At 65.3% G+C, this 26,127-nt stretch overlaps 2 protein-coding genes across 2 annotated transcripts in view; one reads left to right on the forward strand and one right to left on the reverse strand.

The window, feature by feature from the left end:
- The window catches only part of ELFN1 (extracellular leucine rich repeat and fibronectin type III domain containing 1), a 37,448-nt gene extending 11,445 nt beyond the window's left edge, over positions 1–26,003 (reverse strand). Inside the window, 1 exon segment of the mRNA XM_059699421.1 lies at positions 25,856–26,003. The gene's annotated coding sequence lies outside the window, so the exon portion shown is untranslated.
- The window catches only part of PSMG3 (proteasome assembly chaperone 3), a 139,146-nt gene that overhangs the window by 93,434 nt on the left and 19,585 nt on the right, over positions 1–26,127 (forward strand). The gene's annotated exons all lie outside the window — the stretch shown is intronic.

The following is a 26,127-nucleotide window of genomic DNA, read 5'->3' on the forward strand; positions in this document are numbered from 1 at the left end:
CCCACGGGGCGCCCACAGGCCCAGGGTGGCTCTGTCCCTGGTGCTGCACAGAGAGCCGGCCAAGGGCTGAGTGCCCAGCAGGTCACCTGGGGTCAGCAGAACAGAGACGGTTCCTCTGGACTCAGTCACGCTCAGTAAAAGCACTTCCAGGGCCCGGCCGGCGTGGCTCAGTGGGTGAGCGTCGACCTATGAACCTGGAGGTCAGTGTTCGATTCCCGTTCAGGGCACAGGCCCGGGTTGTGGGCTCCATCCCCAGTGGGGGGCCTGCAGGAGGCAGCCCATCCATGATTCCCTCTCATCACTGAGGCTTCTCTCTCTCTCCCTCCCTCCCTCTCTGGAATCAATAAAACATGTATATGTACTTAAAAGCAAGTTCTAGGGACAAGGTCCCAGGAGCAGGAGCTGGAACTGGGGGGAGGAGGCAGGAAGGGGAGACGGTTCAACGTGCCGAACAGCAGACGTTCCATCTGGGAGGAGCTCCAGCCTCGTCCTGAAGGAGCCCCGGAAGACGCGCTCCTCGCAGACCCCCAGGACTCGCCGTCTGTTCCTCCACCTGCCCTCCCAGGTGGGCGCCGAGACACCCACCCACCCGTCCCCAGGCATCGCTCCGTGTCTGCCGCCTGCTAGGAGGTGAGGGGAGCAGGCAGCCTGGGCTGGGAGAGCAAGGGGAGGTGCCGGCCGTGGGGTGAGGGTGCGGGGGCCTGACTTGACCCGGGCTGGGAAGTAGGGGAGGAACCTAAGCAGGTGTCTGCGGGGCGCCCGTGTCACGCTTGGGGGGGGGGGACCCGCCACTGTACGCTGAGCGCCCACTGTGTGCTGAACGCCTATTGTACGCTGAGCGCCCACTGTGTGCTGAGCGCCCGCTGTACGCTGAGCGCCCGCTGTGTGCTGAGCGCCCGCTGTACGCTAAGTGCCTATTGTACGCTGAGCGCCTACTGTGTGCTGAGCGCCCGCTGTACGCTGAGCACCTACTGTGTGCTGAATGCCCACTGTACGCTGAGCGCCCACTGTGTGCTGAGCACCTATTGTACGCTGAACACCTACTGTGTGCTGAGCACCTATTGTACACTGAGCGCCCACTGTGTGCTGAGCACCTATTGTACGCTGAACACCTACTGTGTGCTGAGCACCTATTGTACGCTGAGCGCCCGCTGTGTGCTGAGCGCCCACTGTGTGCTGAGCGCCTATTGTACGCTGAGCGCCCGCTGTGTGCTGAGCGCCTATTGTACGCTGAGCGCCTACTGTGTGCTGAGCGCCTGCTGTATGCTGAGCGCCTACTGTGTGCTGAATGCCCGCTGTGTGGTGAGCACCTATTGTACGCTGAACGCCTACTGTGTGCTGAGCGCCTATTGTACGCTGAGCACCTACTGTGTGCTGAGCGCCCGCTGTACACTGAGCGCCCGCTGTGTGCTGAGCGCCCGCTGTGTGCTGAGCGCCTACTGTGTGCTGAGCGCCTATTGTACGCTGAGCGCCTACTGTGTGCTGAGCGCCCGCTGTACACTGAGCGCCTATTGTACGCTGAGCGCCTACTGTGTGCTGAGCGCCTACTGTACACTGAGCGCCTATTGTACGCTGAGCGCCTACTGTGTGCTGAGCGCCTACTGTGCGCTGAGCACCTGCTATACGCTGAGCGCCTGCTGTGTGCAGGATTCACACCCCCACTGAACACTCGCCTCAGGGGAGAGGGCACCTCCACTTCTCAGATAAAACCCAGGAGTTGGGAGGTCAGTGACCTGCCCGGGCTCTGAAGACCCGCGGAGAGGGGCCCGTCCAACACGTCTCCCCAAAGGCCGGCGGACTTGGAAGAAGGGCTTCCGGGCAAAGGCACCGGGTGGGAGGGCACAGGGCTGTCGCCAGGAGTCCCCACCAAAGCCCAGCTCTGCTCGCCTGCCGGTCCTGCACCGTCATGGCACCGTCGAGCCCGCCAGCCTGGCCCTAACTGTCCGTGCTCCACCGCAGCCCCGGGCCTGGGGTCCTGTCCATCCCCCGCTGCCACGACCGCTGCCCTGTGGCCTCCGCCTGATGCCCGTGAGCACGGTCAGAGCTGATGCCCACCCAGCTGCCCGGCCCCCTCCACACCTTCTCAGTCATCCGCGCAGAAGGCTCTTGGGGGCACGCCCATGCTCCAGACAGGGAAACTGAGGCCCACAGAAGGGAACCCAGCCCCAGGGCTCCTGATGATGTCGGCTGAGAGAGGATGGGTCCTCACACCCCTCCCTCTTTCTAGACGTGGAGCACCCCCGAGACAGGGTCTGCAGCACCGCCGAGCACGGCCTGGCCCACCGCAGCGCTCGATGGAGCAGCGAAGGAGAAGTGACCATGGCCTGGCCACCCGGCCCGCCAACGGCCCACCCCACCTCTGCCCGCTGGTTTCCTCTGCCCTCGGCCCTGTCCCCACCGTGGCCTCCCTCCTGCTCACCCTCTACTCCCAGCCCCTCCCGAGTGTCACTCGAAGCCACGGAGACGTGCGGGGAGCAACCGCCACCGGCAGAGAAAGGCAGGTCCTGCAAGGCGGTGTCGCCACAGATCCCCGGCCGCCAGCCGCAGAGCCGAGGCACTGTGGTCACTTTAATGAGCTCAGTGGCTGACGACAGCAGGCGGGCCACCGACTGCGGAAACCCAGGCCTAATGCCCAGATTCTCGCCCGGTCACTCACAACAGCACCCCCCGCTGGTCAGGTGAGGGGTTACGGCCCAGCTCTGTCAGCCACGCAAGCGGCGGAAACCTGAGCAGAGTCTGCGTCGCGGACCCATCCGAGGACAGGTGACCGGAGGCCACAGCCGTGATCTGAAGGCGCCCACGGGAAACAGCGCGTCAGCTCCCTTCCAGCCGAGGGGAGACACGGCAGACACGGCACAGCCGAGTCACTGGGACCCCGGTGCCTCCGGGAACTGGCCTCGGCACCGGGGAAAGTCTTCCCACAGAAGAACCGTCTCAGGGACACGGTGCGAGGCAGCCCTTCCTCCCCCACCCTCCCCTCTGAACGGGAGCCCGTGTCTAAGGGACGGCCGCTCTGCGGGCCCCCCCCAGGCCTGTCCCAGGCCCCCGCAGGCCTGCCCCTTGGGGGAGCCTTACCTGTGGTCAGGGCCCGCCTATGACCGCACGTCTGAGAGGGGCCGGCGCTGGCGTCCTCCCCCCGGGGGTCAGGAGCACCTTCTCATTCCTGGACACAGAGGACGAGCGTGAGTCCGGGTGGGGTGGCCGAAGGGTCCCGCGGCGGGTCCACTGCAGAGGCACAGAAGGGGGGGTGAGCGGACGGCCAGCAGGCGGCCTGCAGCCTCCGGCACCCGGAGGACCCATCCTGGGTGCACGGACCACATGGGGGTCAGGCCTCCGTGAACACAACGGAGAAGCTGGGACGTGCCAGCCCGGAAGGAGGCACAGGGGCACGGGGTGGGGGTGACGGGGGCATGGGGTGGGGGTGACACAGAGACCAGAGAGACAGAGTGCAGACTGGCTGTGGCCAGGGCTGTGGGCCCCGGAAGCTCCCATGTGCACCGTATCCCTCAGCCCGAGCGCCCTGCAGGGTCAACCAGAAACCCCCCCCCTGACGGGCTCTCTCCACCGGCACCCTCCTCCCCCTCCTCCCCCCGGGGTGCCCGCCTCCCCCCCCCGCCCCCCCCCCCAGGGTGCCCCTGCTTGGGCTCCGGAGCCAGACCAGCTGGCGACCAACTCAGGACCTTGCCACGCCCAGGCCCACAGGGTCATGGTTCCCTCAGCCACGCGCCGCCCCCCCCCCAACACTGAGCATCACTCTGGGCTGAGGATGGTCACGCGTCGCCTCACCTCGCCCTCACTCGTTATTCACCCGACCCCCATGTCACAGGCGGGAAACTGAGGCTCGGAGGGGAGCCCCCTTCCCAGTCCCAGAGCCGAGACGGGCACGGAGCCGGGCGTGGAAGAGCTGGCCGCTGGGTGACTGGCTGCACGCGATCCAACTCCGGTCGGGAGGGGAGGGGAGAGGGGGTGCCCAGAGGCCGCGGTCGGGGTGTCTTTGGGACAAGGGGGATTCTGGGAGCAAGGTTTGAGGGGGCTCGGGTTCACCTTGAGCCCCTGGAGGTCAGTGGTGACCCTCAGGAGGACCTGGGCGTGTCCCCTGCTTGGTCTGCCTGCACCGCACCCCTCCCCCCAAGCCGCCCCCAGGCTCCAGGGCTGAGAGTGGGAACTGAAAGGCAAGAAGGAACCTGCCTTGTGAGGAAGTGTGTGTGTGTGTGTGTGTGTGTGTGTGTGTGAGTGTGTGTGTGAGTGTGAGGGTGTGTGTGTGTGTATGAGGGTGTGAGTGTGAGGGTGTGAGTGTGTGAGTGTGAGAGTGTGTATGTGTGTGTGAGGGTGTGTGTGTGTGTATGAGGGTGTGAGTGTGAGGGTGTGAGTGTGTGTGTGTGAGAGAGTGTGTATGTGTGTGTGAGGGGGTGTGTGCGTGTATGAGGGTGTGAGGGTGTGAGTGTGAGGGTGTGAGTGTGTGTGTGAGGGTGTGAGTGTGTGTGAGAGTGTGTATGTGTGTGTGGGGGGTGTGTATGAGTGTGTGTGAGGGTGTGTGTGTGAGTGTGAGTGTGTGAGAGCATGTGTGTGTGTGTGTGTGAGGGTGAGAGGGGGTGTGTGAGTGTGAGGGGGGGTGTGTGTGTGAGGGTGTGTGTGTGTCTGCGTGTGTGTAGAGTGTGTGTGAGTGTGTGTGTGTGTGTGTGTGAGGGTGTGTGTGTGTGTGAGGGTGTGTGTGTGGGGGGGTGAGGGTGTGTGTGTGTGTATACAGTGTGAGTGTGTCTGTGTGTGTGTGAGGGTGTGTGTGTGTGAGGGTGTGTGTGGGGGGGGTGAGGGTGTGTGTGTGTGTATACAGTGTGAGTGTGTCTGTGTGTGTGTGAGGGTGTGTGTGTGTGAGGGTGTGTGTGTGTGTATTGAGTGTGTGTGTGCACATGGCACACGCGCAAACAGACGAGTGAGTGGCATGTAATTACCTAAAATTGTTGGTTAGAAGCGGATGTAAATAACCAAAAAATATGGGGAAGTGGGGGGAATGTTCATCAATTAGAGCTAATTACTTAACAGCTAATTGAAATAATAATAGTCTGTATTTGAATATGCAAATGAGGCTGAACCTATCCTGGAAAAGGTAATTGGAATAAAAATTGAGAGGCTGTGGGAACTCAGAACTTCCAGGCGGCTCCCCAGCCCCGGGCGGTGCCATGTCCCTTCCTGCCTCCAGGCCTTCGCCCCACTAGGTGCCCCCTGGTGCCCCCTGAATGCCCCCCACCCCCGCCCAGCACCACCTGCTCTCCCCTCCTGGGTCTGGTGCCCTGACAACCAGCTCCTCTCGGGCTCTAGCAAAGGCCGGACGGATGGGGAGCCCCCACATGGGTCGGAAGCCAGGCCGTCCCCTGGGGAGCTCCGTGCTCTCTCCGGGATGGCCAGCAGGTCCTGCGTCCTCACCCCGGGCACCTCCCCGGCTCTCACTCCCCATCAGCATCACTGCAGACGCACAGACCCAGGTCCAAGGGCCCTGCCAGGCCGGAGCCCTACACCCTTCCCACCTTTCCTGTCCCCAACCAGCCCGAGGTGCCACCAACGGCGGAGAGCATGGGGGGGGGGCCTGGGGCTGTGCTCCTGGGGGATGGGGTGAGCCCGCTCCTGGGGTGCTCACCTTGCCGCTGAAATCGGGTGAAACTGGTCAAACTCCAGGAGCCCCGCCGCGGGGGGAGGGGGAGGGGGCGGCACCAGACGGAGCTGCCAGCTCACGGGGTGACCTTGACGCCCTGGAATGCTGTGCCTCAGTTTACCCCGTCAAAAGGGGGTGACGGTGACTGCCTCTCAGGGGGTCACAGCCCAGGCGTGTCTGAACCCACAGGCCTGGGAGCCCTGAGATCCTCAGAGGCCACCTGGGCAGAAGGGGCCAGGACACCCCACCCTGGAAGTGCACACACAGTGATATGTGGGGGTCCACCTGGGCCCCAAAGACCATCCAGGGCTCCAAGTCTCCACTTGCAGGTGGGAACCCACCTGGGGTTCCTCAGGTGAGAAACAGGCCCAAGCCCATCGACGGATTGTCGAGGCACCAGTTAGTCTGGAGGAGCGCGGGTCCCGGGACGCAGATGGGTAAACTGAGGCTGCAAGCCGGCAGTAGGCTGTGAGGCCCCTCCTCAGGCCCCGTGTGCAGCTGGGTGGGGCCCTGCACCCCGCCATCCGGTGCCTCGCAGGCGGCTGAGGAAGCCACGGGGAGCAAAGCCCAGCCTGGCTCCCCAGCCTCGGGAGGCGCAGGTTTGGGGGGAGGCGCCCCACATCCTCATCCTCATCCTCCTCCTCCTCCTCCTAGGACAGGCAAGCCGGGTAAGAGGGTGGAAAATGAGAAGCCCAAACTTGACATTTGCATTTCAAACACTTATATCAGCAAAACAAATAACAGTAATTATACCATTTGCATATTTTGTGCGGTGATTGTTTAGCCAGGAGGGAGGGGGCTCCTGCTGACGCCAGCAGCCTGCTCCCCACAGCTGCACCTGCCCCCCCATCTCCACAGCGTCCCAGCCCCCCACCAGGCCAGGAGACCGGGAGCGGGAAGACTCGGCCAGCCGCTATCGGGGTGACCTCCCTCCCCCACAATCTGGGCCTGGCCTGGCAGGAGGCAGGAGCCCCGTCTGTGAAGTGGGGGGCTGCCGGCTGCTCGGGGCCCTGCAGGAGCGGCCCCGCATTACCTGCCACCCTCAGGCTACGCCCCTCCCACCGCAGGCTCCCCCAGCAGGTGGCCCCTCAAAACCTCTGCACGTGATGGTGCCCCAGCCAAAGGCTTCCTCCCACATCTGCCCCTGCTGACTCCTCAGCATTCGCAGTCCAGCCCAAGGTCGCTTCCCCACCGACCGGCCAACCGGCCAACCGACCACCCAGTGGGAGGAGCAGGGCTGCCCTCTCCAGACCAAGGGCTGCCAAGCCCCAAGCTGGCCTCACTGCAGGCCCAGGCCACTGCCTGGCACACGGGTGGCCCTACTCACCATCCCATTGCCCCCCCTCCCCTCCCCGTCACAGCGGGCCAGGCCCCACCCAGAGCCCCCACAGGAAAAGCCCTCGGACAGCCGGCAGCTCCCCTTTCCCGCGCAGCCAGGCCAGCGCCGCCGTCACTAAACACCGCGTGGTTCCCCAGAGCCCGCCAGGTGGGGGCCGCGGCGTTCTTGTGCAGATGGAGAAACTGAGGCTGCGGGAAGGGACGTCCTTGCCCAAGGTCACAGAGGTGAGCCAAGATTTGTGCTGGTCGGCCTGACCCTGGCTTTTTGCAGGACCTGCACCCACGGCATGGACTCCCGGTGACGACACACAGGACGGGGCCATTAGTCCCCCCCACCCCCCCCACCCCCGTTCAGACACATGAAGACACCCCCCCCCCCAATCCTGCTAAGCTGCGCTACCAGCTTTTGCTTTTGATTTGAATTTGGGCAGAGGCTCCGCCTGGGACTGTCCGGATGCTAATTAGGGCTCCGCCATCCCCTCCAGCTGCACCAGGCCCTCCCTCCTCCCTCTAATCCCCCCCCTCAGCCGGGACTGGGGTGGTGGGGGCTGGGGGTTTGGGGCCAGAGCCCTGAGACTCCAAAGTGCAAATGAGGTCCCTCCCCCGGAAACCTGAGCAGCAATTAACTCCTCTCTTCACACCCCACAGCCCAGAAATTCCAGACGGAGTCAACAGTTACCTGTGAAATATTAAGCCATAAAAAAAGCCAGATGAAAACAGAATCCAATACTTATCAGTCCTCAGGAGGGAGACCGGCTTCCCAGCTCCGAGGCGCCGAGCTAATCGGAAAGAGAAGCGCGAGGCAGATCTGACCATGAGAATAAGGGAGAGGAGCATAAAAGACAAAAACAAAAATGAAAAGATGGGCAACGTTAAGGGGGGACGATCGTGCCAAATGCGACCGAGAAACGATAACTGGCTTCGCTGTGCAGCGATCTCGGGGGGCTGACCCGGGGACCCCGACGTGAGGCTGGCGACGAGGGGTGCAGAGCCGCGCAGAGGAGGGCACGCAGGCGGCTGGCAGGGACACGGGGTGACGGTCACCCTCCTGCATAACCAGGGAAACGCACGTTTGAAGGGTACGGTGCGACACCCTGCAGGCTCGTCAGTGAGCAAGGATCTGAAAACCACCACGGGGCCCCGAGGTGCTCCGGGTGCCGGCCCCGCGACGGCGGAACGGGCGGGCCTCTCTGGAAAGCCTGTCGGCAATACAGACACGCGGCTCCAGCAGGCAGTACGCCGATGGCGAGACCTAAGCGTTTCCTTTGAGATCAAGACCGACCAAGGACTCCCACTGGCCAGTGTGGCTCAGTGGATAGAGCGTCAGCCTGTGGACCAAAGGGTCCCGGGTTCGATTCCCGTCAAGGGCAGGCTCCTCCCTGGGGCCCCGGATGTGCTTCTCTCACACGGATGTTGCTCTCTGCCCTTCCCTCTCTCTAAAAATCAGTGGGGAAATATCCTTGGGTGAGGATTAAAAACAACGAAAACAAAACGACAGGCCTCCTGCCAGCGCCACTGCCGCCCGCACTCGCCCGCACTCCGCCGGTGCAGCGAGGGGAGAGGAAGGAGACACGGCAGGATTCAGAAAGGAAGACGCTGAACTGCGCTTGTTCTCCGTGTGCGACTGCGGGCACAACAAACCCCACGGACATGTCAGCACAGCCCTGGCCACGGGCTGGAGACAGACTTCCCGGGGCCTCAGCCACGAGCGTCCACGGGATCAATAGGCCCGATGTGTCGCCATCAAAATCCCCAGAGCCTTTCCCGTGACAAGCGGCTCTCAAACCCCTGGGAAGAGCAAGGGCTGCGGGAGAGTCGCCCGAACACAGTGGAGGGGGCGGTGGCCAGTCCCCTGAGCAGCCACGGGGCCCGAGGCCGCCTGGTCGTGGGACACGATCGGACCAAGGCTGGGCTCAGTGTGACCCTGTGTGGCCAGCCCCTCCCCACGCAGGCCAAGTGGACACACGGGACTCTGACACCTTGACCGCAAGGTGGGCTGTGAGGGCAGCGTCCTTCCACCAGCCCTCGGGGACCGCGGAGGACAGCGCCGCGCCCCTGGCTGGCAGGCGATGGGGCCGGGGAGACGAGCCCCACCTCCATGTGACAGGTGTTTTTTCCCCCGGAATGAATGTAGGTCCCAGGGGACCGGACCCCCACTGTCCCCTCCCTACAGCGGAGCCAGAGCTCGCACGAGAGCCGGGGGCCGGGGGAGGCGCGTGGGCAGAGGCACTCGGAGCCGAGCAGCCGGCAGCCAGGCCTGGTGACCAGGAGTCTGTGTGTCCCAGCCTCGTGCCTCGTGCCCTCGCTCCTGGGAGGGTCCCCACACGGGGCAGGCGGGTGTCTGGGTGTTGGGGGCCCCTCCTTGGAGGTGGATCCCTCTCGGAGCAGCGGGGTGGGGGTGGGGAGGGGGGCTCCAGTGTGGAGCACACACCTGTGAGGCTGAGGAGCCCGGAATCCCCTCCCGGCCTCGCCCACCAGCTCCAGCCTCCCGGGCCCTGGGTGAGGGCACCCGGTTGCCATGGGAACCCTGCCAGCTGCGCTGACTTCGGGGCGGCCAGCAGAGGGAGAAGCTGGCTGGGCCTGCTCTACAGCAAAGGTCTCCGGACATCAGGCAAACGGCAGGGGGGCGGGGAAGCCGCCAGCAGGAGGCAGAGCCTGTGAAGGCAGTGAAGGCGAGGGCAGCCTTGTCCCCTCCTACAGGGAGGGGCATGGAGGTGGGCAGGGCCTGGGTCTGCCCAGGGCTGCCCAGCCGGACGGACGATGACTACAGCTGGCGGAAGCCTCAGTTTCCCTCCCTAGAAGGGGGTAGAGAGCACACACGGGGGCCCGGGCGGTGCGGCTCTGAGCGCTGGCCCGCGGCCTTGCCTGGCAACGTCCCAGCCCCCAGGGCTGGGCTGCCCTCCCGCGTGAACCACAGCCCAGCGGGTGATCCCGGCTGACCCCACCCAATGCCTCCCACTCCTGCTGCTCACGGGGGACCGGGAGAGGAAGGACTTCCACACCTCGGGGAGCCCGTCACGTGGGCCCCACCTGTCAGCACCGCTTCCGTCGCCCAGACACCTGCTCTGCTCTTGGCGTTGCCATGGGGACGGCGGGAGGGGTGAGTGTGGCACACCTGTCTGTGTTCACACAAGGCTGCGGGCACAACCAAGGCATCCACACATGGTGTATACATAGGTCTGCTGGTGTGCCCACATACAGTGCCCGTGTTGTGTGCATGCTTGCACACACAGCTGCTGACCCACACACGTGTGCATGCTTGCACACACAGCTGCTGATTCACACACGTGTGCATGCTCACACACACTGCTTATATGCACACGTGTGCATGCTTGCACACAGCCATTTATATGCACATGTGTGCACGTTTGCACGCACAGCTGTTTATATGCACGTGTGTGCATGCTTGTACACACAGCTGTTGGTCCACACATGTGCCCACTTGCACACGCAGCTGCAGGTCTACACGCATGTGCACGCAAGCTGTGTGCAAGCACACGTCAGCCAGGGGCACATGTGGCCCAGCCAGGCCGCACACAGGCCTGACCACCATCTGTCACTTTCTCACTTCAACTTAACCCCTAACTCCTCGAGGAAGGAATTCAGGACACTTTCCACAACTTCCAATGAAAGAAATACAGACTCGGCAAGAGGGGAACTTGCCCAGTCACTGAGCCTCAGAAAGTCCCAGAGGAGGGGGCGGGGGCATCACCCGCCAGCGAGCGGCCGCTGGGCCCAAGCCTCTCGCGTTTGTGGCGCCGAGTCTGACACACGCGCGAGGGGAGCTAATGTACTGGATTCCACGTTTACAGCCTCAGGCGCCTCCGCCCCGGGAGAGCTCTCGTTTCTCTTGGCTGCTGCTTCCCCAGGAGGCCGGCGCTGGGGCCTGGCAGGGTCCACACGGCAGCCTGGCCCGGCCCCGCGGCCACGCACGGAGCCGGTGGGGCCCTCTGAGAGCCGGGGCTTGGCCGGGAGGGCAGGACCCAGCTGTCCAGGCCCCAGAGACCAGCCCTGGGGGCTGGGGGAGGAGGTGCCGGCAGCCCCTCTGCCCGAGAAAGGCCAGCCTGCCCCTCTCAGCCAGCATCTCCCCTGGGCACCCGGTCACGGAGCAGTGGGGAAACCGAGGCCCGGGGTCAGGGTGGCTTGTCCAAGACCACACAGCCAGGTGGCCCGGGAGAGGCGGCCGGAGCAGTGGGGACGACAGGAGTCCCTGGTGCCAGCACCGCCAGGAAGCCGCCCTGGCGCCCACGCGCCAGCCCAGCCGGTGGCACTGCAGGCCGCAGGCAGACGGCGCTGGTCGGGAATGCAGCTCGTCGGCTGCTTCATGCAGGGCCACCTCCCTCGTCCCGCCGCCCGAGGCGCCAGGCCGCGCTGAGGCCTAATGAGCTGTGAAGGTCCATTTTTCAAAGTTAAACACCTCCCAGGCTCCCCAGCCGGCCTTGCATGCAGCCTGGAGACAGCCCAGCGCGGGGCCCAGAGCCACTCGGGGCCTAGCCCAGGCCCGGCAACAGCAGGTGCTCAATAAGTGCTGCTTCCAGGGCAGGTCACTGAGGCTGCAGAACAGCGTGGGCGCCATGGATGGAGACCCCGGGCTCCTGGACCGCCTCCCCCCCGCACCCCACCCCCTGCACAGGCCAAGACGGTCAGACTGACCTCCGTCTGCTTCCCAGGGAGGCGACCTGACCCCTGGGTGAGACCCCGCCACTGGGGGGGTGGGGGGGTGGGGAGAGAAACATGAACCTGGACTCAGGCAGAGCGATCGCCTACTCCGCTCCTCCCAGGCTCCATGCAAGCCGCCCCTCTGGGCCCTCGGGGCAGCCTCTGCCGTCTGATACGTCAGTCTCTTGAGCTGGGGTTTTCCTCACTCATTTCTTCCAAGCCCTGGCCAAGCTCGCACTGTCTTCTCCCAATGTCTGCAGGTGTATCTACCTCATCCGTCCATCCATCATCCACACCCACCATCATCCACTCATCCAACTTTCAGCCATTTTATCCATCTCTCCACCCATCTCTCCATCTATCCACCATCCATCCATCTACCCATCTATCCACCCATCCATCCACCATCCATCCATCTGCCATCCATCCATCCATCCACCCATCCATCCATCCACCATCCATCTATCCACCTTTCCATCACCCATCCATCCACCATCCATCCATCCACCTTTCCATCACCCATCCATCCACCATCCATCCACCCATCCTTTTTATCCATCCATCCACACACCCACCACCTTTACCCATCTACTCACCCATTCATCTATAATAATAAAAGCATAATATGCTAATTAGACTGGGCAGCCAGATGACCTTCCGGACAAAGCTGGGGCTGCGAGGGCCAAACCCCTTGCACGAATTTTGTGCATCGGGCCTCTAGTTGATTATGAATACATCAAGCATGTGAGGTACCAGTTCTGGACTAGAGCTAGAGCCCAGCTCCTCAAATCCTGGCCCAGCACCTTTTCAGGGTGCCAGGTACTCAAGCAGCTCAAGGAGGGCCCATTCTGTCATTGGCTATAGAGATGGAGACATATTAGGGGTCAGAGGTGGGGCTGGGGACGGAGCTGAGTGCGGCTGTAACAGAGCAATGAGAGGGAGCTGTGTGGACGGACTGTTCTGTGCGTGGTCTGTGTCGCTGTCCATACTGTAGCTGCCATGCACCACGGTGCTGCAAGGTGGTGCCACTGCAGGAAGCTGGATAGAGGGCGCGTGGCTCCCTGAACTACTTCTCACAGCAGCACGAGACTCTACAGTGATCTCAGCACTAAAACCCTAATTCTGAATGAATTAAATAACCCCATTGGAAATGGTATTTTTAATCAAAGGTGGAAGATCAACTGGACTTTTATATATATACTAGAGGCCTGGTGCACAAAATTTGTGCACGGGTAGGGTCCCTAGGCCTGGCCAGCGATCAGGGCCAATCTGTGGGGTGACCGGTGGGGCGATCCGGGGGTGGGGGGGCCCGCTGGCACCCGCCTTGGCTGGCCTGGGGCCTGTGGGCTGGGGGCAGCTCCTATGTTGAGCATCTGCCCCCTGGTGGTCAATGCATGTCATAGCAACCGGTTCTTCTGTTCGGTCAATTTGCATATTAGGCTTTTATTATATAGGATGGAGAAATGACACTTGACCCCTACCTCACGCCACAGGGAAAAATTTAATTCCAGGTGGAGGGAAAGTCTAAGAGACAACAGCGAAAACGTGAAGCTTCTAGAAGGTGAAAGGCACCGTCCAAGACCCGGGGTAAGAAAAGATGTGGGACAAGCAACAAAACACGCTGCCCATGAGGGACGGACGGAGTGGGTGACACGGGAGGAAGAGCTTCTCGTTAAACGGCGTGATGGGAGGAGTGGAGGGTCAGCCTGGAGTGGGTGGAGGGAGGCACTGGCAACCTGCACATTCAAGGAGGGAAGAGTGAGCCTGCCGGTGTGGCTCAGTGGTTGGGCACTGACCTATGAACCAGGAGGTCACAGTCCGATTCCCAGTCAGAGCACATGCCTGGGTTGCGGGCTCCATCCCCAGTAGGGTGCATGCAGGAAGCAGCTAATCCATGATTCTCTCTCATCACTGATGTTTCTATCTCTCTCCCTCTCCCTTCCTCTCTGAAATCAATAATTTTTTTAAAAAAAAAAAGTAAAAAAGAAAGAATGGAAGAGTTGCGGATATGTAGAGAATTCCTACAAATGTGCATGGTAAAGACAGACATCCCCGTAGAAACGCGGATGAAGAGAAACAGATACTTCACCAAAGAGAACATCCAAATATCCAAACCTAGGGCAGGGCTAAGGTTATAAGGACCGACAAGCTCAAGTGCTGGCGAGGACGCGTGCAACCAGCGCTGAGCTGGTGCTGACAGGCGGCACTCAACAGGGGACTACGTTGGTGCAACTGCTTTTGCAAACTCCTTGGCAATATCCACTACAATGGAACACACGCACAACCTACACCCCACCTCCAGGTGACTGCCCAGCAGAAATGAGGGCGCGTGCCCCCCGGGGGGAAGCACAGGGTGTCACACAGGACGCCCCTAACTCCCGAAGCCGGGAGCCCGAGTCGTCAGCAGCAGAAAGCTAAGCGGGTCGCTGCAGCCTTGGCCGGGGCGCTGTCTACAGCCCAGGGCTTAGGCCCCGACATGCTGAGCTGAACAAAGCCGGCCTCCGCTGAGCCAGCGGGGCTCCACCCTAAAGCATAGAAACGGGAAAGCGATGTTTCCCTTTGAGGAGAGAAGGGGTGGGACCACAAGGGGGGGCAGGGGGGCGTCTGGGGGGCGGGAAAGGTCTGATTCTTGCCCCAGATGCTTCTCATGGGAATCGCGCTCTGTGATCGTCCACGGAGCCCCGATGCCAAGGGTGTTTTGCTTTTTCATTTTGTTTTTAGAAGCTGGAGCCACAGGGCTGCGCCTTCTGGCAGGCGGGAGTGAGGAGGCGCCAAGTCCTCCCCGATCAGCCATGAGCCAGTCAAAACCATCAAAAGAACCACTCAGCCTCCTGAAGCCGACCGAGGCCTCAGTTCACGGGGAGCTGCCGCCCTTGGGCTAGAAAGGCGGCTCTGTGCGCCCTCCCCGGACGGCCCGGCCCCTGCCCCCCCCACCCCTCCCCGCTCGGCGGGCAGCACCCAGCGCCCTGCAGGCCCTGGGCTGGCAGCTGCCCGGCGAGGCTGCGTGACTCAGAGCCGAGGCACAAGCTCCGGCTCAGCAGCACTGACGTCAGGATGGGCAGCCCCCGCGAGGCCTCAGGCCGAGGCCGGTCCTTCCCAGGCCCCGGGCCCTCGCTGGGACTGGCCACAGGGAGATGGGAAAGTGGCCATCTCGGCGACGCTGGGCGAGCTGTCCGCCCACACGAGCCAGGGCAGCAGGCGGGCACAGGGGCCACGCCGCGAGGACCCGGGACCGGCACGTCTCCGGGCCGGGCAGGCAGGGAGTCAGGCCGCAGCCGTGAGAACGCCGGGCCAGCGAGCTCCCACCCCACCCCGCGCAGACCCGCCGCAGGGTGGCGGCCACCCCGCAAGCCAGGAGCACGAGGGGGGTCCCGCCGGACAGACGAAGGGCGTCCTGTGGTTTTCATGGGACCCGCGGCTCCAGCGCACGCCTCCTGGAAGACCGGCCGCCTCTGCGCTCCGCACGGCAGGACTGATCCGGAGCCCGGTCAGCGCGAGGCCGGGAGGGTGACCCAGGCGCCCGTGCCCGAGGGCGGCCTCTCCTCTCCCGCTTGCCCGGGGCCGTGATGGCATGTGGGGAGCCTCCGGGGCCACAGGAGTCCCCTGGGACACACCGTCACGAAACCCAGCAAGGTCACAGGATAAAAGATCAAGACACGAAGCCCGTTTTGATTCTGGTGCCCTGGCGACAACCCGGAAATGGAATTGGGGAAATAACGCCACTCCCCAGAGCACCCGAAAAACACAACAAATTCCACTAAAGAAAGTTCATCAGCCCGGCCGGCGGGGCTCAGGGGTTGAGCGTTGACCTAGGAGCCAGGAGGTCACGGTTTGATTCCCGGTCAGGGCACAGGCCCGGGTTGCAGGCTCGATCTCCATGTGGGGCGTGCAGGAGGCAGCCGATCCACGATTCTTTCTCATCGCTGATGTTTCTCTCTCTCTCTTCCTCTCTCTCTAAAGATAAAAAGAAAAACATATTTTAAGAAATGAAAGAAAGAACAGACACGTACATCAGTGGAATAGAGTTGAGTTTGGAAACAAACCCTTAACGTGTACAGTCCCCAGAAAGCTTACTGCAGAAAAGGTCGTCCTTTCAAAACATGGTGCTGGGCCCTGGCTGGTGTGGCTCAGTGAACGGAGCGCCAGCCTGCGGACTGAAAGGTCCTGGGTTCGGTTCTGGTCAAGGGCACATGCCCGGGTTGCAGGCTCAATCCTCAGTAGGGGGCGTGCAGGAGGTAGCTGATCAATGATTCCCTCTCCTCGTTGATGTTTCTCTCTCTCCCTCTTTCTTCTCTGAAATCAACAGAAATATACATATTTTTTAAAATGGTACGGAGACAGTGAGATACGCACAAGGACGCAGACCCTCGCACACCATCCATAAGCATTAAAAATGCACAACAGAACTGAATGCAAGAGCTGACCCTAGGAGAACCCTAAGTGAACGCACAGAGGACATCTTTGTGATCTTGGATGAGGCAAAGCGTTCTTGCACACCAACAACATGCGCCATAAGAGAAAACAATGGATACTGGGTTTTATTATAAACAAAACTTTTGTGTTCTAACGGACACCTTTTTAAAAAAAAAATGAATAACACGCTATAGACTGGGAAAAGCTATTTGCAAATCATGTTTCTGATAAAAGATTTGTATCCAGAATGTGTAGAGAACTCTCACAATAATTCTGAACACTGTTAAAGCGCAATAATGAGATTTTTTAAAACCATTCAAATGGGCAAAGGAGTTGAATAGACATTTTACCAAAGAAGAAATATGAATGTCTAATGAGCACATGAAACAATGCCCAACCTCATGGGTCAGTAGGAAAATGCCAATTAAAACCCAGTGCGATCCCACGGCCCACCCACCCGAAGACCGAGAACAGACAAGACGTCCGCAAGGACCCTGGGGACGTGGAGGCACGGGCCCCGTGCAGCCGAGGGCGTGGGAACCGGTGCCGCCCCTGGAGCCCTGCTTGGCCGTTTGTTAAAAAGTCAAACCACCACAGGTGGTTCCCGCCAGACTTGTCAGCCACACAGCATCACAGGGCCCTCAGTTTCCTGATCTGTGAAATGGGCGGCACGACCAAACCTGCTTTCGCCACTGGACAGGCGTGCTCTGGGGTTCTGGGGGTGTAGGGTTCCTGAGCAGACAGACTGTGGCTGGCGGGGTGGGGGGAGCCAGGGGTCCCCTGCACGGCCCGGAAAGGGAACAGGTCCCAGCCTGTCCCTGACCCGCAGCCTGAACCCTCCGCCTCCCCCAGGACCCCTCAGGGCACAGCGTGACCGCGGGCCCTGGGCCCCAGGCTCTGTGAGGTGTGGGCCAGGGGGAAGTTGGGGTGGGGCCCTTGGGGGTTGTCCCACCTGCACAAGCTACCTCAGGAGCACAAGCCCCCCCGAAAAAGGCAGTGTCAGGTCAGCGTGCTGGGGACACACCGGATATGTGCGGGCACGCGCCCACGTGTGGAGACGCACCCGGGGGTGGCATGGGGGGTGCATGCCACTTGGAGGGGCTGGGCACAGCTGTGCCCACATGAGCTCGGTGCTTGTAGGTGTGCCTGGGAGATGAGAGCGTGGACATGTGCCGTGTGCTGTGCCCCCGGAGGCCACACTGTGCGCCCGAGAGTGAGTGTGTGTACGCCTGTCAGAGGTGTGTGTGTGTGCATGTGCATGTGCGTGCCTGCAGGTGTGGGTATGGCAGCTGCTCGTCCTCGCGTGTCAGTGCAGCCGGGACATGGCCGTTTCAGCTCCAGCTCGAGTGGCTGAGGCGGGAGGTGACACTGATTTCTGGGGAGCTGTTTTTCTAAAAAGCCGTCTGCCCTTCAGAGGAGATGTGGCCTGTGCTTGCTCCGTGGGGACAGCCTGTCAGACAGCGGAGTCCCGCAGGCCTGAGTCCCCCCCGCCCCCCACCCCCGCCCCGCAGACCCGAGGGCATGGCCGCCCAAGCAGGGTCCCAAGAGCCGGAGGGAGCTCTCCATGCACCCGATCGGCAACCTCAGGCCGCTCCACTGAGTCTGCAAAAAATAAAGCCAGAAACAAGTTCATTCCACAGACTGAGGGGCCTGTGACCAGCGCGCCCTGCATGGGGCGGGGACCCGGGCCGCACACCCACGCAGGTGTGCAAGGCAGGCACTCGGGCACACCCAGTGCCGGCGCTCCACGCTCACAGGCGAACGGAGCCCTGAGCTGTGCCCCTCCAAGGAGCCCCCGCTGCACCCCGGCCCCCCCAGGCCTGGTGCCAAGTGCACCGTGGTTCACACCAATCCATTCTCAGGGGTTCATCTCCGCCAGGAAGAGGCCTGGAAAGCGTGAGCGGCTGTCGGAGGGGAGACTCGGCTTCCTGCACGCAGCCCGGCCCGCACGCGGACGCGCCCTCGCCTCGTGACGGGTAGAGACGGGACGGGTTTGCTCCCCAGGCTGTTTCTCTCTGGGGAGTGAGCGGGTGTTTTAAGCGACGGCCAAACAGATGCCCCGGCCTCTGCCTGTCCATCTGGGCGTCAGAGCCCCGTGTGCCCCCCCCCCCGTCTCTCACTCCCACTCGTGCCCCTAAACACCCCCCCAGCACCGGGAACCCCTGAGCTGTGCACCCCCCTCACCCTCGGCCGCTCAGGCCCCAGGGCCCGAGGCAGAGACAGCGCACGGGCTCCGGGCACCGCCACCCTCACGCCGGCCCTGCGCCCGCTGCCCTGGCCTCTGGCCGGGACCCCACGCTGGCCTCGCCTCCCTCCACGCACCAGGCTAGCTGCTGCCTCCGGCCTTCGCGCCTGGGGCTTCCTCCCGCACCCTCCCTCTCTCAGTCTCTCTCTTGGTGTCTCTCTCTCTCTCTCTCTCTCTCTCTCTCTCTCTCTGCCACCTACCGGCCCCCCCCACCCACCCCCACCCCCCGGCACGAAGGGAGACCGGCTACGAGGGGCCAGGCCTCCGGACAGCTGTGCGGGTGGGGCCTCTGCAGGGGCTGCTCCTGGGGGCAGAGGGCGGGCAGTGCCCAGAGCCACGGCGCCCACCTCCCCGCGTCACGGCCTCCGCGGCCCCCACAGGTGAGGGGCCTGCAAAGCCCCCCTGCCCTCCCCAAGGGGGGTGCGGTTCGGGGACGCGCCTGCCAGCTCCCCGTCTGTGCAGCGGGTGCAGGGACGGCTGATACCAAAGTCCCCCCACAGAGTCCCTCGCTGCCACCCTCCTGCCTGGGCCCCAGCTTCCCCAGCTGCTCAATGGAGGGGTGACTTGGGGCCTCTCCGAGACAGTGGACGGGTCCTCACTGCCCGCAGGACGGTCCCCTGGCTGTCCCCACCCTGCCTCCCTGCCTGCCCTGGACACCAGACTCCCCTCTCCCTGCGCCCAGCCTTGGTGGGTCTGGGCTTGACAGGGGAGGGGCCCAGCCTGGGGCGGGGAGGGGGGGGGCGGCAGGGGAGGAGCGGAGAGAAGGGGGGGCGGGGGGGGGGAAGAAACCGGGCGATGGCGGCAGCACCCTCTGCTGGCCACTCCCCCCAGGCCTGTGCTGTGCTGGGGGGTCCCTCCTCCCAGACAACCTGAGCACTGCCACCCATTAAGGGCCAGCGTCCCCTCCTCTGGGCAGAACCCCCCCAAAGAGCTGGGGGCTACTCGGGGAGGGGAGCCCTGAGGGCGAGCTGGGCCTTAAATCCTGAGGAACTGAGGCTGGTGGTGGGACAGGGAGGGAAGCCACGCTGAGTCAGACTCAGGTCCCCCACCCTGGGGGCTGCCCCTGAGCTGGGGCGCAGATGCAGACGCGGGGCTGGGCTCCCGGACTGTCCCCCGCTCCCCCCCCCCCCCGCCCGCCGGCTCCAGCTCTCTCCAGCTGAGGCCAGCCTGGAGGGGGACTCCAGCCACAGCTCCACCTCCCTGCCCTCTGACCCTGGGGCCCCATCAGGGATGAGGACACAGACTTCTGTCTGGGGCACCGCCATCTCCCACCTCCCACCCTGGACACGGCTCCATCACTGCCAGGGCCTCGTCCCCAGGCTCAGGCAGAGCGCACAGTAGGCCCTCAGCGTGGCTGCTGCATAAACCGGCAGGGACCCTCCCAGCTCGAATGGCCAAAGGTCCCAGTCCCTGCCCCGCGGGCTGCTGAGCCCAGGAGGTCTCTCCAAGACGCTCTCCTCTGCCCGGAGCTGCTCCGCCAGGTCTCAGCCGGTGGGCGAGACAGCCCAGCGCGAGGCCCCAGCAGCCCCCCCTGCTCACCACCAGGGCCACCCTCTGGCAGAGGTGCGGGGGGGGGGGGGGGGGGCAGCAGCCAAGGCAGGGCCTGCGCTGCTCAAATTCCCAGCCCTGAACCCACAGCCGGAGCGCTGGGCCCCCTCCCACCCCCTCTGCCCCGCTCGGTGGCGTCCTCAGACAAGCTCCTGCCCCTCGGCCTCCGTCTCCCCATCTGTACAGTGGGTGCTGGCATGGCTGATGCCAAAGTCCGCCCACATCATGGTTCATGTCCCTGCGTGGGCTCCCGTCAGCCACCCCAGCAGGCAAGGCCGGGCACCTGAGCTGCTGGAGAAATCGGAATCCACACGGAACAGAGCGAAGGGCACGGGGGCGGGGGGGGGGGGGGCGGGGGGGGGCAGAGCGGCCGACGTGCACGCATCGGGGCCACCTCGGCTCCAAGTTCCCGCCTGGAAATGTACGGCCCCGGCCCCCGCGCTGGCAGTCCATCTCCTGCCTGTCACTCACGTGTTTTTCCTCCCGTGTCCCCCCCACACCACGCACAGGCGCTGCCGGCTCCGCGGCCAGCGGCACGGGCCTGCCTGCCTGCTTCCCCCGCGACAGATGAACCCCAGTCCACGCATCTCTGCTCGCACTTCCTCCCCGGCAGCCGCACCCCCGGGAGTCCTCGGCCGATGGGGGTGCTGCAGAGTCTGACCCCGGGTCCGAGGGGCCGTCTCCTGTGTGTTTAGAAACCCACGGACACCTAGAGCTGGTGTGAGTGCTCGTGTGTGTGCACGCTTGGTGCATGTGTGTGCACGTGTGTGCTTGTGTGTGTGAGTGTGTGCACATGTGTGCTTTTGTGTGTGAGTGTGTGCACATGTGTGCTTTGTGCATGGGTGTGTGCACATGTGTGCTTGTGCATATGTGTGCGTGCGTGTGTGTGTGTGTGTGCTGGGGGGAGGGGACACAGCTGTGGGACCCAGGCCAACATCCCATTTCACCCCCTGACTTCCCTCCCTCAGAGCAGGTGACACTGACTGTACGTTTAGGGGCCAAAGGCTCGACCCCCCCCCTAGGAATCTAAGGGCGGGTTGTGGGGTCCAGACTGTGGCCCAGGCTCTCCTGGGGGCCCAGCCACCTGTTTCTTGGGGGGGAAGGGGTCCTGTTGCCAAAGGCACTTGGACGAATTGTTGAGTTTTCCAGGGGGTCCTGCAGGGCAAGGGAGGGGTGCTGTTCTCCCTGCCCTCCCCCTGCCCTCCAGGGCTCCCAGGCCTTGGATAAGGTGCCTGAGCGGCTGCTCTGCTGCACGGGCAGGTCCAAGGCGGGGAGGCGAGCCCCTGACCTGCTGCCCCAGGAGCCCCAGGTCTGCCTATGAGAATAAGGACCACAGAGCCCTGTCCTGGCCCCGCTGGCTGCCTCGGGAGAGATGGTGCCCGTCCTGTCCCCCCCCCCCCCCGCCCTCCCCCGCCATCTCTGGGTGTCTCCTGTTCCCACAAAGTGGGATACAAACCTGGAATTGGGGGGCTGTTGGTGTGGAATGGGGGGCTGTGCGTCTGCCCCCAATACTACAGAATTATAAGGGGAAAGTTGCAGGACCCCGAGAGGAGGCCAGGCTGCCAGGAGAGGAGCCGTGGCTTCAAGGCCCCGCGCAGCTCCCTCGGGGCGGGCAGAGGTGGGGGCCTGAGAGTTGGGGAGGCTGCCACCCTGGCTCGCACCTTCCCAAGCCGGGGCCTCGGGGGTCTCAGACCCTGCGCAGCCCTCAGCCCAAGGGGGGGGGGCGCTCCCACCTGAGGCCCCGCGGGCTCTGCGAACCGAGGGCTTCGGGTGGGTCCCTGTGCTGAGCCTTCACTGCGCAGTTCCCATCATCCCCCCACTTCCCAGACGTGGAGACTGAGGCTCTGAGCGGTGATCTGCCCCAAGGTCACAGCGGGTGCCTCTTCTGGGGAGTCCGGTTTGGATGAGCCCCTGGGTCTGTGTCCGAGGGGAACCCCGGCAGGCCCCCCGCCCCTCAGCAGAAAGCAGGGGACCTGCGGCTTTTAGATGGAAGAAGGGACCCCACCTTTAGAGGCAGGCTGAGGCCAGGAAGCTCAGCTCACGCGCCCCCTCTCCCCCCAGGAATGACGCTGGCAAAGGGTTCAGGGCCCGGTGCCGGTGTCGAGAGAGGCGGCGCACAGCACGGGGTAGGGTGGGGGTGGCGGGCGGGCAGGGGAGGTGATGCCCACGGCGGCGGGTCGGGTTGGGGGCCTCGGCGAGTCAGGACAGCGGCCGCGGGGGCTGGCGCGCAGGGAGCCGCCGCTCGGGGCTTCGACCGGGGGCGCAGGGCGGTGCAGGGGCGCTGAGGGCAGAGGCAGGTCCCAGCGAGGGAGCGTCAGTGAGACGGGGCGGCCAAGAGACCCACCCGGACCCCGCTCCGCCGGCTCCAAGTTCCTCCAACTTTGCCCGCTGCGCAGGGAGGCGGCGCGGGGACGGGCACACCGAGGCCGGGACTCCGGAGAGAGCGGGGCGCACGGGGGAGCGGGGCGCACGGGGGAGCGGGGTGCACGGGGGAGCGCGCCGCCCGGAGCGGCCGGAGTCCCGCGCCCCGGGGCCGGGCCCGGGTCCCGGTCCTGCTCGGCCGCGAGCTCCTCGCTTACCTGCCGCCGCCGTCCTTCAGCCTCTAACTTCGCTCGGGGACTGAACCGCCTCCCGGCTGCGCCCATCGATCCGCGCGCGGCCCCGCCCTCGCCTCGCGGGCAGGAGGGCCTCGTCCCCGCGCGCCCGCCCCCCGCGCGCCGCCCTCCCGCCCGCTCCCCCCGCCGATCCGCTCGCGGGCTCGCCCCCCCTCTCCCTCCCGAACCCCCCCCCCCGCGCGCCCGGCCTCCACGCCGCCCCATCCTTCGCTCCGCGCCGGGAGCCGGGGGGAGGGGACGGAGCCGGGAGAGGGAGGCGCTAGGAGCCCCGGGTTTCCTAGGGTCCCGCCGGCCCTCCACCTCCCGGCGGCGGGGCGGGGCGGCACTGGAGTGGGGAGCGCGGCAGCCGAGGCCCGGAGGCCCCCCACCGCCCCCTCCACATAACGCGAAGCCCAGGCGTCCTCGGTCGGCCCGGCCCACGTCCGAGAAGGCGAGGACCCGGGAGCGGGGGGCACGTGGGGGGCAGGTAGGGCCGGCCCCTCCCCCCCACCCCCGTGGCCCCGTCCTGCGCGCACTCACCCCGCCGCTGCGGGTGCCTCCGGGAGGCTCTGCCCGCTCCGCCGCTTGTTGAACCCTCGCGACCCGGGTCTGCGGCAGCCCCGCTTCTGCCCGTCACCGGCGAGGAAACTGAGTCAGGAGAGGCCCGAGCGGCCCCAGGTCGCGCTGCTCACCCGAAGCGGAGCCGGAGAGGCAGCCTCCACCCCCCAGGACGGGGCCGCCGCCTCCGGACTCCTCGCCCGCCCGGGCAGTGCCCTCGGCCAGCGGGTGGGCGCCCCCCGCGCCTCCGGGCCGCTGTCCCCACGCACCCGGCGCCCCGGCCCGCGGCGCGCCCCTCCCCGCTTCCTGTCCCCGCCCGCCTCTGCCTCCGGCCTCAGTACCCCCAGCACGCTCTCCGCGCCGCGGCAGCTGGGCAATTCACCGAGCATACAAAAGAGTTGACTCAATTCAAAGGCAGCAAATCAAGATCCGTCCTATAGCGTGTGGGGCCGGGAGGGATGGAACCGGCACCCGCGGCACCAGCCGGTCCTGGACGGGCCGGAGTGGGCGCTGGGCTGCCCTCCCCCTGCCTGCCCCTGAGGCTCCTTGGAAGGGGGTGCAGAGCCATAGGGGGGGTTGGGACAGGAGCCAGGGTGCCCCACGATTACCTACAAGTTCCGGGGTCAGGCGAGGCACAGGAAGGAAGGCGGTTGGGCCCCCCGCGCCCCCCTCCTCCGCACTGAGCCCCAGCTTCCCCTCGCCTGCTCCCTACGTGACCCTGTCCCCGCAGGTGCAGGCCGGGCGAGGGGCGGCCATGTGTCACCAGGGGGGCACTGCAGACCTCCGGGTGCCGGCCTGGGCACCGGAACAGAGCGGGGCGTGAGCGGCCGCCCTCCTCCTCACTCAGTGCCCCTCCGTGTGCGGCTCCCACTGGAAGAAACGGGCCTGTCCGAGGTCCGAGGTCCGAGAAACAGCCTGCCAGCCTCTGGCCTCGCGGCCGCGCAGGGCTGAACACGAGGGAACTACAGCCCCAGGGCGGCCGTCCCGGGCAAGCCCCGCCTCCCCCAGACCCTGGCCATGCAGCCCCGCCGGGAAGGGAAGACCTGAGGGCATCTGATGGCGTCTCAGGGCGCAGGGCCTGTGCGAGGTGCCTGCCAGCCTCAGATCACGACCTCGCTCGCTCGCTGGCTGGCTGGCTACCCCCTGGCAGGAGGCTGAGCCGAGGAGGAGGCCCTGGACCCGGACCGCTGGGCCTCCCCAGTACCTGCCGCCCAAGGTCAGAGGTCCGCGGAGGAGCTCAGAGGTCGAATGGACGGGCAGTGCAGGTCCCCGCGGGAGTCTGGGCACTTGGAGGCTCCGGGAGCCAAGAGCAGCGTTGGGGGCACCCAGGTCCCCCCCACACGCACTCCCAGCAGAGACTAGCTATCCTGGCGCCACCTCGTCCCCTGAGTCTCAGCTGGGTCGCCCTCCCCGGTGGCCAAGCGGATTGGGGCCTGTAAGTCATTAATCCTGTGGTGGAGACATGGGCCCCACAACCCCTGACCCCGAACTGCGCCCCACAACCCCGGACCCCAAGCTGGGAGAGGAGGGACCCTCATTCACCAGGGGTCTGAGGCAGCGGGGCGCCCAGCGCTGGAGGCCCACGGGGTCCCAGAGCCACCGGAGGGGGCGGGGCCGGCAGCCCTAGGGACTCAGACCCCAAGCTGCTTGGGCCGGGGTTCAGCAGGCCCAAGGAGGGAAGAACAAGTTCGGGGTGCGGGGTGGTCGGGTAGAGGGAACCCAATCCCCGGGGGCCTTCCCTGTAAGGGGGGCACCAGGACGTTGCCTGCTCCGTGCACTTGCAGCTGAAGCTACACCCCAACCGGCTCAGGAGGTTCGCAGACCTCTCTGCTCCCCACCCCCCACTACACTGCGTGGGAAATCCCCACTGGGCCCTGGCCCTTGGGACCCCACACCCCCAGGAGGAGGACTCGGCTGGGCCCCTGACTGATGGGGCAGCCACAGGCCACACCGTGCAGTCTGAGAAGAGAAAAACTTGGGGGTGACACCCCAAGACCAGAGGAGAAACAGTGGGAGGAGGGCAGGGGACTCGGAGGGAAGAGCGGCGGGATGGGGGGCCCTGAGCGCTGGGGAGCAGTCAGCCCTGGCCTGGGGTCCCACCCCGCCCGCAGCCAAGCCCAGCGTCACGGCTCTGGGCCGGGGGTCCAGGTCGCTGGTGCCTATTAATAGCCGAGAGCGGTGGGTCCCGAGCTCGGTGCCGGCTAGGAGACCGGACTGGGGTTGGGGGTCCCCCGCCAAGGACTCCAGCCGCTGGCGGTGCTCTGCCCCCTCCCCGCCCGAGGTGCGAAGGCTGGGCACCCACAGCCCCTCCCTGCGTGCCCTCCACTGTGAGATGGGGTTCCGGATGGGGGTGCTCGGGGCCAGCTTGGGGCGCCGCGACTCCCACCGAGCGCTCGCGGGCAAGGCCACCCCTTCCCCCGCTCCCCGCCCAGCCCGCCTGTCGCTCCGGAAAGTTACAGGGTCCCCGCGGCGCCGCGCAGCCCGAGGGGTCCCGAGTCCCCGCCCTTTCCACCGCGGCGTCGGGGAGGGAAGTTTGTCCGGCGGGGCTGGAGGACGCGAACTTCGGGGGCGTCCGCCTCGGAACCGGGGCGCCCGGAAACCGCGGACGCTACGCGCCGCAACAACAGCCCCCGGGCGGGGGGCACTCGGCCCCGCGCGGCCGCCCAGGGCAGGGCGCGGGGGGCTGGGGCGGCCGGGCTGGGAGCGCCGCTGGGGACCCGCGTCCACCCCCGCGGCTGCCGGCGCGCGTCCTCCCCGCCTCCCCCCGGGGCGGGGACCCACGGGCCCGCAGCTGCGGCAGAGGGACCCCCGCCCCCGCCTCCCCGCGCAGACCCCCCCCAAGCCCCTTCCTACCTGGGCCGGGTGCGGGCCGGGGCCGGGGCCGGAGCGCGGTCGCGGCCGCCGGGCGTGCGTGCTCGGTGCCCGGGCGCGGCGGCGGCTTCCCCTCCTTCCTACTCCTCTTCCTCCTCCGGGCTCGCTGGCTCCAGACGGATCTCCTCCCCCTCGCGCCCTGCCCGCCCCGCCCGGAGCCCGCCCGGCTGGGCTCGGCCTGCGCCCGGGAGCGGCGCGGAGCCGGCGGGGACCCGGCTGCGGCGCTCACTGCGTCAAGCGCGGGGCGAGCGCGG

This window comes from Myotis daubentonii, chromosome 5 (genome assembly GCF_963259705.1).
Source record: "Myotis daubentonii chromosome 5, mMyoDau2.1, whole genome shotgun sequence".
NCBI lineage: Eukaryota > Metazoa > Chordata > Mammalia > Chiroptera > Vespertilionidae > Myotis > Myotis daubentonii.